Source organism: Sipha flava, unplaced genomic scaffold (genome assembly GCF_003268045.1).
Source record: "Sipha flava isolate LNK unplaced genomic scaffold, YSA_version1 235_pilon_pilon, whole genome shotgun sequence".
Lineage (NCBI taxonomy): Eukaryota > Metazoa > Arthropoda > Insecta > Hemiptera > Aphididae > Sipha > Sipha flava.
Genome location: NW_020272876.1, coordinates 185,214 through 197,221, shown reverse-complemented (window position 1 = coordinate 197,221; position 12,008 = coordinate 185,214). Strand labels below are relative to the sequence as shown.

The 12,008-nt window shown below is 30.5% G+C and overlaps 1 pseudogene; it reads right to left on the bottom strand.

The window, feature by feature from the left end:
- Positions 1-8,887: 8,887 nt before the first annotated feature.
- Positions 8,888-12,008, bottom strand: part of LOC112683769 — a 29,863-nt pseudogene continuing 26,742 nt past the window's right edge.

Here is a 12,008-nt window from a genome sequence, read left to right as displayed (position 1 = left end):
TTACGGTATCACGATCGCGGTTACAGGGTACGCGCGCGTTGACGTGCACACTCCGGCCAATTCACCTGAGCTGGACCACGAGGTGCTTTGCGCGATTTAACGGCGCGCCTGTCCCCAGGTGGATACGTCTCGGCCCTGGAGCGAGCGAATTCGGAGGGCGAATCGCGTGCCCGCCGGCAACCGTTGTTCATTCGCACGATCAATAGCTCGAGGGAAAATGATCACGTTTAAAATACAAAATGCCAGAGTAGAAGTTGATGCTGCAGCGGAAATTTATTTTTATTTTTTAATCCCAAACAGTTGTGGCTAACTATTGAAAACGATCAGTAAATATTTATATTTTTACAATAAGCACAAGTGTTGGCAAAAAGTAGTGATCGGATTGCAGTCATGATGGAATAATCATCCTTACAGCGATGGAACTTCATGGGGTGCAACATCTTATAATATCATGTCGAGAGTGAGTTAATGGTGTGTATGATCAGGCGAGCGAAAAAACATAACACCATTTTGCCTTTACTACAATATCACAGTGTTAATACGGTTCCGATCATATTACCGATCATATTACCGATTTGACGTGTTGAATAAAACCAATAAAAATGTCATGTACCCTTATTCATATGTTATCTGAGCATTCCCGACATTCTCCGTCATTCTCCTACAAAAATGATGTACCGTTTTCCACGAAAAAACAATAAATATTATTATATCTTGACCATATTTCTCCGATAAGGAATATTACGGGGATATTACGAACAAATATAGTATTTTATTCTATAAAACCTATCATCTATCTAACCTAATCTACTTCCGTAATAGGAATATCACGAACAAAAATTGGTAACGTTTAACACAAATTAAATAATTATAAGGTCGGTTGTAGTGTTAGCTTAAGTGTCAGCCGTGTCAGTGGGTTTATTGGCTAGTGTATATGCTATATAATGTCCATTACTGATTCCGTGTATGGACGCTTATTAAATAGCACATCGTGTGCGTGTCGTACATATTGCGGCGGTGTCAAAAGATGTTCTTACTTCGTTTGTACGACGTCCATGCAGACCTGCGGGATCTACCAGCTAACATTTATTTATTTCGTTAGTTTTTTTTTTTATTTATTGTTATTATTATTATTATTATTATTATTATTTTTTATAATCGTTGTACCGCTGTCGAAAAAAACACGTCGACTGCGGTATGCGGTTGGGCGAAATAAAGTGGCCCGAACAATAATTTCATTATAATTACAAGTATTTAGGAAGAAAAAAAACATTTTTATCGTTCTATTATCGCGGAGGAGACAATAGTGCAATTTAAGTTCGTGCATGTGTATGTGTCTGCTTATAAATATATATATATATATATATATAAATTATATATTTGATAGCGACAACACGTATAGAAGCGATTGAGGGTTGCCGTTAACGAGGTTAATTTATGATTCGAGTTTAGGATTATTATCATTTTACGTATATATTTGGTCAAAGTAGTAATAATAATACGATCGTTGCATTGTATTCTAATGCACATCTAAGCCATTAGAGACATATGTTCTTATATATTTTTGTTTCGTGCGATTAACTTCGCAACAATACTTTGTAAATGCACGAGAAAACGACAAGTGGCTGCGGAAACAATCTGATCGAATAAAGGTGTATCAACGTGTCTGAAATATTTCCATACGGTAGTACTTACTGGGAAACCTGTAAGTGCTGTGTGCAATATTAAAAATAATATCCTACACGAAAAAAACGTACGACGTCTCGCATATTATGTTAAACACTCTTTGCATCCTAGTTTTATTGTTTTACCGTGTTGTATCTACTTTTTAAAATGTTTTTGTTCTGTGAGTGGTCCTTGTACCATTCGAGAACGTGTAGTGTAACAACATGTGTCGCTGTATGCATTTTAGGGCATGTTGGGTGGGCCCTTTGTTGATCAAGCATTGAATAAGGATATTTTTTAAAATTTTTTTTTTGAATAAACATGTTATATTTGACCTATATAAGATTATATTTTTTTCGTTTTTTTTGTTTTCTTACTCAAATTTGAGTTAGGACCCTGGTATTTGGAAGTACCATTGGTCATCTAGACACTTTTTTAATTGGTACTTCAAAGTATCAACAGTCATTTTGCCATATTTTTTTAACTTGTGGAACATTTAATATTAATTTACGACTAGAGAAAAAATGATTTCTTCTCTTATTTAAATATTAATTAAATTATTATTACTATCATAATATCGACAGCATCGTCTATTTTTTAACATGATGATAATGGTAAGGAAGAATTTATAGAAATACTCGAGTACAGTTAATATCGTCGTTTACAATTACGAATTTACGACGGTTGACATATTATTTCCTACTAGGTATTTAAGATATAGCTATAAAACTGTTTTTGATTATAAAACATATACCTACCCAATGCCGGATTAAATATTTGTGGGCCCTTGGGCGATTAAGATTTTGGGCCCTACAAAATTATTTTTTTCGTACATCTTTAACATTACTACCGAATAATTAAAATAAACAGTTTTAATGATAACCAACTATTATTTATAAATAAAATCATGTTTATTAAATTATTTTATTTCCAAGAAAAATTAATAAATTATTTATATTTTTTTCGGAATAGTTTTATTGTTATTACTGCAAATAACACCTATAACTTAATATATATTATATTTCATATTGAATTTTGTCCAGTAAATTCGTAAATAAAATACAGGTATTATTAAATAAAAAAAAATATAGTTTTTCGTTTTCACAGGGCCCCTTAAATGAGTGAGGCCCTAAGACGGGTGTCTACTCCGCCTAATGGGTAATCTGGCACTGTACCTACCTATTTAGTTATTACTAGGGCTAGGATTTATATGCAATAAAAAATTTTATAATATGCATTTTATCCACAAAAATATTCAAAAACAAATTTTTTTTTTTTTATACATAACTTGTTATTATTATAATGATTATTAGTTTATACGAATACAGTTTATAAGTCGTAGTAATGAAATAAAATACTTCTGTACAGTCTCACGATATAATTATTAAATACCTGTACGGGCCAAGCTCTTAAGATTTAAATTCAGGCTTTTCACAGCCGACAGTTCATACGTGGCGTTTTTCAACTTACATTGTTTAAGTTCATACAAACAGTGCCGCAACTACAAAATAAGAGGCCTGTGTACGGTAATTATACTGAGCCCCTTCTAAGATTTACTTTTGTTCAATTTAAGTATCAATTTTTTTAGATTTCGAAACACGTTTCACATCAGTTAGTGTACGATGTATGGATATATATCGAACTAAATACCTATAACTGTTATATATTTTACTTCACTACATATTTATGTAGTAAATTAATTTAAGTAGTTTAGGTAGGTATGTTGTATGTCTACACAAATACTCAATGGACTCATTGTTAAATAAATATTATATTATTCTTAAATATTATAACAACCTTACTTGTATTTTAAAAAATTTTCTTTTTATTATTAAATAATTGTGTGTTTGTAAAGTGTAGTTTATTTCAGGTTGGGACTAGGGGGTCCTCCAAATTTATGTAAGTCTTGGGCCCGTGTGCGCGGCACACTCTGCACACCCGGTTTTTGCGGCACTGCATACAGTATATATGTATATTTATACGTTTATATTCGCCGATCGCAAAAACCCATACGGGCCCTAGTCAGTTTTGCGCGTTTGAACTTAAAGGTGCGATTCCTTAGGACGCGTCTGTAGACGCGCGGCCAACGCGGCTGCAGCAGTGCGGCCAAGATTTTGGACGCGCGGCCGATCACAAATTTCTTAAAACACAGCCACAAGAGACGCACTGCTCATATTTTTTATACAAAATAAAATATTATTTATTAGAACCCTTCAGTTGTTTTTCTATGTTTCAACAGTCAACAGTGTATTGTTAATTATTAATTTTATTGTGTATAGTAAATACCTAAAATATTATATAGAGTGCTGTGTAGGACGTAGATATCATGTCACTTAATCTGCAGAAAGAGTATGCTTGATGTTTTAAATCAAACAAGCAAGGGTAATTGCTGACCAATTCAACCAACATTACATCTTCTTCGTACGAAAAAAGTAATTTTGATGACATATTTTAGAAAAAGAAGCTAATAATTATAATTATTAATTAAATAATAATATATTTGCTGGCCGCGCGTCTCGTGCGACCTGACTGCTTTCGAAGGGGTCATCGCAACGCGTCTATTGACGCATGCGACTGTCACGCGCGTCTGCGGCAATCTAGGAAATCCGTTTCTATTTATAAATAAGTAAAGTAGTATCGGTGCGTCCAAAATCTCGGCTGCATTGCGGCAGCCGCGTTGGCCGCGCGTCTACAGACGCGTCCTAAGGAATCGCACCTTAAATAGTATAATTTGAAAATATCGCGGACGATAAGCATGCCTGTGAAACGGGCTGGGCCTAACATTTTTGGCTCGTGCAGACCTCTAATAAGTATGCCGTTGAATAATTATGTATAATTGCATCGGTCAATACAAAGATAAGATTATATAATATATTATATAGTATATTTGCGATGATTCGAAAAATAAACGTTTATTAAAATAAATACCATTTAAAATTAGCAATATTATAAAAACTTGAAGATTTTAGTTAAAAATTAACAAAATTAACAAGATTCTCAAAAATCTATAAATATGAAAATATATGCATTATGTTCAAAACATAGAAAAATATGAGGGAAAAATAGTTCTATTTAATCGAAAATAGGCCATATCGTGGACATTCTGAAAACCAATCAATTTGGATTTTAGAAATAAAACATATAAATGCATATAAATCCTAGCCCTAGATATTACTTATTAATATAGGCTCCTAAAATTGTTTAGCCCCGAGCTTGTTTATTTTATTTTTTTTTTCGTTGTGTTGAAAAATAATGTATTACAGTTGACTGTACGGACCAAGTATTTATTTTCATTAGAATTGCGTGGTTTGAGACGAAAAGTGTCGCATGACGTAATAACAAAACGTAAGAATGTGTATAAGAAGAACAGCACAGCGTGACTCCTTCAAGGATCGAATATGCTGAACGATAACAGCATATTGTGAACAAATATGGATATGCGAATTTCAACAGTTAAACAAGAGAAAAAAAAAACGTAATATTTTAAGGAAAATACAAAATTGATAATATGCGGATGACTAAATTTCTCGTGTATTTCTTTGGCATTCTCGTTAATGGTTTGAGCACAAAGAACCTATTTATGGTTGTTTGATGAATTCAACGCTTATTATCATATAATATTAACGATTAATAATATTATTATCGCATCATATTAACTTGTGCCCGCATGATATACCCCAATTGCTTTTTGAAACGTATGTATCATTGCCAGTGCAGTACACATCGTTATAGGCACATAGATCGTTAGGCACTGGGCTTATTCTTAGGATTTTTACCTACTGCCCAAACACATTGAAAAGTTTGTTTTATTTGGATTATAATACTTACCCCCTCCCCAAATATATTGTAAATTTATATTTTAGTATTTTGACCATCGCGTGATAAAATATTAAAAAATTTACGGATTTTTTACCACTATTTGAATTTAAATTTCATGGATTAATCAATCATCGAAGTAGCAAAGACTGTAAACTTACATAATTATTACTTATTAGTAGGGACCGGATTTATATGCAAATGCATATATGTATTAGAATAAGCTTTTTGAAATCTGATGAGCATTGTCCTTGATTTAGATCTTTCTTATTAAAGTAACGCTAATTTTATTTTGTATATTTTGCATATTTCGACGTTTTTACCTATTAAATACATATACAATGCATATTTGTAGTTTTATAGAGCATATTATTATTAATAGCCCATGTATTCGTTTTCGTCGTATTTTTTTTCGATCACAGCCACATAATATCGATAAAATTGCGACCGGTCGTTATTTCCAAAGATAAGATTTCATATTCATATCATCCAATGCAATATGGTAAAATATGAATTCAATTTTTCTTTTCATTTTTTATTGATGTGGGTATTTATACTTTATAGATTGAAGATAAAGAATGTTAAATGGCGACAAGGACGACAAAATATTTTAAAAGATTTTTTTATATTTTTTTAATACCGTATTAATTAATGATTATTTTTACATTTATAATATATTTCACATATTTGTACATAATTTTAAACAATATTTTAAGTGAATATTTAAAAATAAATACATATTTTATACCATATTACAGCATTTTTAGAAGCATATTTTGAGGATTTTTTTGTGCATATAAATCCAGTCCCTACTTATTAGTTACTTGGTTTATAAATTACACAAATTTCAAATACTCAGTAGAAATTTAATTATTCTATAAGGAAAATTATAAGGTTATAAAATGATAAGGTTCCCATATTCATAAAGTCCACTACCCTTTTGATTTTTCCTACTATCCAATTTAGGTCGTATTGCTCGTTAGAATAAGACCTAGTTAGTTATTTACCTCACGGTGAGAATTCGTTGCGCGAGAACCTACGTTAAGTTATATCTGGATCGCGGTCGACATAAAAGCACTGCTGCGGTGTCAAAACATTTACGGCGTACAATATCACATGCACCATCTGCGTCGTACGTATTATCACGAATTACGATTTCGTTTTCATGCGTTACAAATTTAGTGAGTTTGTCAACGGGCAAAGACGTTCGATTTCAATGTGTCATCGTCCCTACGCATATTACGGTGCGGACCACCCACCGCTGCATAGTTCAATTCAAACGCATTACAGAAAAGGATCGTTCGCGGGCCACCGAAGACATTGGCATACGCATACTACTAGCTTGCGCTGACTTTAAGACGTTTGGGTGTGATATTTTTTTTTTCTAAGCCTTCGAAGTCATTGTCAGCTGGTAAACTTTATAGTTTCTGCACCGGGTTTACAACAAAAAAGTTAATCACATGCTCAGTTTACATCTATAGAATGGGCCGTACTAAACTTATTTTAATTTTTCTTATTCGGACCAAAAAAATGTTCTTGAAATGTTATGCGAGCATCAAGTCGAAAAGTCATAATTGTTAAATATTATGATTACCATGGTTGCCTACGTTGATGGCACGAGGGTGTAGGACATTCAGAAAAATTAAAATCAAAAATACATTTATATTATGTAAAATTCTATGGTTTAATATATATAACTAAAGACCGGATTCCTTTGCAATTGCATATTTTAATGACATGTTCTAAATTCTATAGAAACAAGCTACAAATCTAAATCAAGAGATGTAGATTAATTTAAAGAAAGTATTATGTTGCACAAAATTGCATATTTTTGGGTTTTTGTACGAAATTGCACGTTTGGGGATTTTTTTATAAAAATGTACTTTTGTACAAATTTTTTTGTATTATTTTTATCATTGCTATATTATGTTGTTATCTATATGAAAAGGTACAAATGCTCTATGAAAAATTGAAATTAGTATTTGATAAAAATCACGGATACAATATTTTAAAACTGTACAACGATTTAATAATTGGAAATTGTGTAAATTTAAAAGAAGATCCTGCTATTATACACTGAAAAAAAAAGTATTGTTGTAGGAACCAAAATATAGTAGTGGTAGCTGTGAAATTTAGTTGCCTCAGTGACAACATTACGTTCAGTTAAGTATACAAATTGATTTTTGTTGATTATATATTGTTGGAGGAACAATATATTAAGCACTTGTAACTAAATAAATTTGATTACATGTACAAAATAATTAGTATTAGTAACATGATTGATTATTTAGTATTATACACTATTTTGTACCAATAACAGGGTAATTTTGTATTGATTCAAGTAATTGATACATATACTGCACCTAATTTATGAATGCTCGAATGGCTTCCAAGAACATTACCACTTTCATAATCATCAAAGAACATGAAAAGTGGGAGCACAATTCGTCCTTCATGTTTTTTCATTCTACTTTTCCAGTAGGTACCCTGAATAAAATTAGTTAAAATCCCACTTTCATTTTTTAAACTAGCCATGTAATCTAAAGTTTCAGTTAGTATGTTTTCGAGTGAAAAAAAGTTTTTTAATACTTTCCTAAGTGGAATTGTTCTATGCAATTGAAAGGTTTTAAAATTGAAATACCACTTTTCATAAAAGTATTTAATTTTTGACCGATTATCTTTTCTTCAGGTTTAACAAATGAACCTTAATCAGCAAAATAAGAGAAACGTTTGTGTTCGGTTTTAAAATTACTAAATGAATTTTCAATCATATTAAAAATGTTGGTGAAAATACTAAGGGATTCCTCTGGAATTTTGCCTTCAAATATAATTTGTTGAATATATGTCTTTATACAACCAACAATACCCTCGGAAAAACAGTTTCCATGCCATCGACCACAATTTGAACAATATTTCTGGATATAATAGAGTTGGCGTACAAAATTGAAAGAAAATTACTTATTGTTTTATTCAAAATTTCACTTGGTTCAATAAATTGTTTGTTATTCAATTCTTCAGCAGAATCAGGAATGGAATCAAATATAAGTTTAGACTCAGAGGTTGAAATAGAAGGAATTTTGAATAATGGTTGAACAGTAGAAGGCTGTATTAAATCATCAATTGAGTGTTTTGTTAAATGTTTACGAAAAGAATTTTTTAAATAAAATGATCTTGTACATTTTGTTTCATTACATTGATAAAAATTAAATTCATGATTGAAGTGTTGAATATCAAAATGTTTAAAAAGACTTTTAATGTTATTAAAATCTTTTTCACATAAAAAACACTTAGGCATTTTTGTATAATAAAGTAAAAAAGATTATTTAATATTGTTAAATTAACTTATATTAACATATAAAGATGTGAACTATATTGAAATATACATTTTAAATAATAAGTACAATTATTACATAGATATTCCAATATCAGAATTAAAAGCATTAACAGCTGTAAAATTGTTGTCAAATGGAGTTTCTAATTTAAATAAGCCTTTTTGAATAAAGCGCCAAATCACTTTACACTCAACTGGATATTCTGCATTGAAAGTTATTATTGTTTTGAAGCAACAGTCTACTGAATCAATTATGGAATTTAATTGATAAAATGTATCATCAATAACAACAAAATAGTTTAAAATATTGTTTAGAGTAGGACCAACTATTATAATGAATGGTTGTAAAGTATAACCCAAACCAATACATTTTTCTCTTCTACGTGTTATTGTTTCTTGCACTTCGGCGTTGCTTTTAACATGTGTAATGAATCCGTCTCTTACTTCAAGTTGTGAAGCTTTCCAGTGATTATTTGATTTTTTTTCCTCTAAAAATGGACGATGCAATCAGGAAAGGGAGACTTAAAAAAGCAGCAATGTTTGAAGATTCTTCATTATCTGTAAATATCAAAAATATTAAGTTTATATTCACACATAATACATAAGACCAACATTTAAAGTAGACTACCAACCTTCTACTCCCAATTGTATGTACTCTTTCAAAATCTGAATAATAGCAACTTCTTTGGTTTTCTTTAATTTTTCTGCACATAATTCAAATATTCTTTTTTTTACACAATGGTAGATTTTGATACAAATTTTCTGAATACTTAGGATACAATACATTAAAATCTTTTAAAATCTGTGAACATAGCAATTATATTTACTAAATAGATAAAATTTAAACAACAACCAGTTTATACTCACAAGAAAATACTCTATTGGTCTTTTTAATGCCGGATATTCAGCTATATAGGATGCAATTAATTGTCCATCATTTAACTATTGTACTTTTAAACGAGTGTGAGCTGTTAACAACCAATGTTGTTCGACAAGTGTCCACGGATCACTTGAATTGCGCAGCCAGTTCAAACTTTCCTCAACAGTTGATTCTTCTACCTGATTCACCAATGAATGTTGTAGTGTTTCCGGGAGTAATAGAGCTGGTGAAGCACGTCCGGATGAAGATGAAGATGTTGAATTTCTTCTTGATGATCTTATAATCCCAGATTTACGAAACTCTCTTTAACGATTGTTAAGACAATCGAATAGCTTACCTTTGGCAGCTCTTTTTAATCCAGGTCCATATGATAAGTATGGTATGAAATATGTTGGTGTTCGTTCTTTGTTGAATACTAAAGTTATTTGATAGGCAAGTTCTTGTAATCTGAATGAACTAATTCTGGCATTAACATCAGCGCTTAGTTCATTATTTATAATTAAATTACATAGACGTATGCGTCCAATGCTGTCTAATAGACCACTTTTTTGGTAACTAGCTAATAAAGAGTTGTCTTCATTAAAAGTTTTAAGTAAATCTTACAGTTCCTAGAAAAAAAAAAAGAAAAAAATTATAACAATTGCAACTGTAATATTGAGTAGAATATAGACCAATATTTTTAATATACATTATATTATAATGTGTAAAACATATTAATGTTTCAATAAAAAATATTATATTTGTCTGGAATTTTAAATAATATAATATCTTCAAATTATGATATGGCCAAAAATATTATCTTAAAGACTTACAGGTTTTGTTGGTAGTAGAACTTCAATTGTCTTCTCTGTTGGCACTATTTTCTGCGCTTGGTTTATTTTTCCATTACTAGTCACCACATTTCTAAGTTCTTCAATATAGTACTCAACATTTTCGAATGACTAAAATTATTAAAATATTAAACCAGTCACTAAATAGATAGGCTTGTCGATAATGTCAATCATATTATAACTTAAAACATGTAGTGAGTATTGAATATGAGATTCATCTTTGGTTATTTTGTTGTAATAGTCCTCTAGAAGTGTATCTTATCTTTCTGCAATATAATTAATAACTGGAAAATATTTTAAAACGAGCAAAGCTTTATTACCATAAATCTTTATAACTTTCGCCATTTGTAGGTTATTTGTAGGGTCTTCGTAAAAAATACTTCGTGTCGATGGAAAATAGTTTAAACCAGGGTATATTGTAAGGCGCTGTTGAGCATTGATTGCGATATCGGGAAAATTTTTTGCGATTTTGGAAGTACATTTTTATGTTTTTGATAATGTTATAATGATAATATTACGGGTGAGAAGGTTGGTGAACTCAGTCGTCTAGCTATTTCAAAAGGGGGGTGTTATTCAAAATTATACACAACAAAATAAATACTTTACGTATACTTTATAGTACAAGAATACAAACACATTAGTACATTAAACATGAATATCTATTCATGTGTAATGTACTATTGTATAAGAAAGTATTGAAATATTTTATCATATTAAAATTTCAAATGTACATTTTTGTCATATGTATCTATTTTAAATCGCACATAATACGACATAAAACCACGGCTTTGGTTTATTAGACAAAACGATGTAATGAGAAGCCGGATCCCGTCTTTACATTATTGTTATGTATATATTTCGTTATGATAAATATGTTTTCATCATGGTTCATGATCAATTTTTACCTTGATTAGACTTCAGTATAATGTTAACGCGGTTAAGGGGGGATGTTACTACACCTGTAACCCATGGCTACGGGCCTGGGTAAAATGGTTTGAAAATTATATTTTTGAAAAACCACCGATATCATAATTTTGTGGGAATTATGCGTTTTTAGTGAAGTGATTTTCAAATTTTTAATATTACATGTTAAATTATTTTACCAGTTATATATATTATTTTATAGATTATTTTTCGGAAGTCGATTACCTTATCAGTACTTACCTACGCCGAATATAGACGTAGTTTCTTAATTGTTTCCTTAATTGTACTTGTTTGATTTAGTATTATGTATATTGTATATAATACACTATTTATATACGTTATGAATATAACATTATAATAGGTATGCGAGCCTTGGTTTGTTTCGATTCGGTTCCAGTAATTCCACGAATAATTATTTTACAAATCGTCGGCATTCTATTTATTGTACTGGTATAATGTATTCATATTTGAAGTACAGTATTAGTTTGAGAGTGCACCTAATATCTAGCGTAGTTTTTTTTCATATAAAGAATTATGTTTAGTATACTTAATTATGAGTAGA